Here is a 1,163-nt window from a genome sequence, read left to right as displayed (position 1 = left end):
TCTCAGAGTGTCAGTGTCTCTCAGAAGCCAAGATGGTAAGAGGATCACCAATTCCACCATTGTTGCGCAGAAAGATAGTGCAGCAACACCAGAATGGTGTTACCCAGCGTAAAATAGCAAAGACTTTTAAGTTATCATCATCAACCGTGCATAACATCATCAAAAGATTCAGAGAATCTGGAACAATCGCTGTGTGTAAGGGTCAAGGCCGTAAAACTCTACAGGATGCTCGTGATCTCCGGGCCCTTAAACGTCACTGCACCTCAAACAGGAATGCCACTGTCAAGGAAATAACAGAATGGGCTCAGGAATACTTCCAGAAAGCATCGTCAGTGAACACAATCCACCGTGCCATCTGCCGTTGCCAGCTGAAACTCTACAGTGCAAAGAGGAAGCCATTTCTAAGCAAGCTCCACAAGCTCAGACGTTTGCACTGGGCCAGGGGTCATTTAAAATGGAGTGTGGCAAAATGGAAGACTGTTCTGTGGTCAGATGAGTCACGATTTGAAGTTCTTTATGGAACACTGGGACGCCATGTCATCCGGACCAGAGAGGACAAGGATAGCCCAAGTTGTTATCAACGCTCCGTTCAGAAGCCTGCATCACTGATGGTATGGGGTTGCATGAGCGCTTGTGGCATGGGCAGCTTGCATGTCTGGAAAGGCACCATTAATGCAGAGAACTATGTTCAGGTTCTAGAACAACATATGCTCCCATCTAGACGTCATCTCTTTCAGGGAAGACCCTGCATTTTTCAACACGATAATGCCAGACCACATTCTGCAGCAATCACAACATCATGGCTACGTAGGAGAAGGATCCGGGTACAGAAATGGCCAGCCTGCAGTCCAGATCTTTCACCTATTGAGAACATTTGGTGCATCATAAAGAGGAAGGTGCGACAAAGAAGGCCCAAGACGACTGAACAGTTAGAGGCCTGTATTAGACATGAATGGGAGAGCATTCCTATTTCTAAACTTGAGAAACTGGTCTCCTCTGTCCCCAGACGTCTGTTGAGTGTTGTAAGAAGAAGGGGGGATGCCACACAGTGGTAAAAATGGACTTGTCCCAACTTTTTTGGGATTTGTTGACGCCATGAAATTTGGAAACAACAGGTTTTTCCCTTAAAATGATACATTCTCTCAGTTTAAACTTTTGATCTG

The 1,163-nt window shown here is 45.9% G+C and overlaps 1 protein-coding gene across 1 annotated transcript in view; it reads right to left on the bottom strand.

Moving 5' to 3' along the window:
- Nucleotides 1-1,163, bottom strand: part of dhrs13b.2 (dehydrogenase/reductase (SDR family) member 13b.2) — a 12,034-nt gene that overhangs the window by 4,210 nt on the left and 6,661 nt on the right. The gene's annotated exons all lie outside the window — the stretch shown is intronic.

Source organism: Nematolebias whitei, chromosome 6 (genome assembly GCF_014905685.2).
Source record: "Nematolebias whitei isolate Nwh7 chromosome 6, NemWhi1, whole genome shotgun sequence".
Classification (NCBI taxonomy): domain Eukaryota; kingdom Metazoa; phylum Chordata; class Actinopteri; order Cyprinodontiformes; family Rivulidae; genus Nematolebias; species Nematolebias whitei.
Note: the sequence above shows the minus strand (reverse complement) of the source record. Positions and strands in the feature narration are given on the sequence as shown.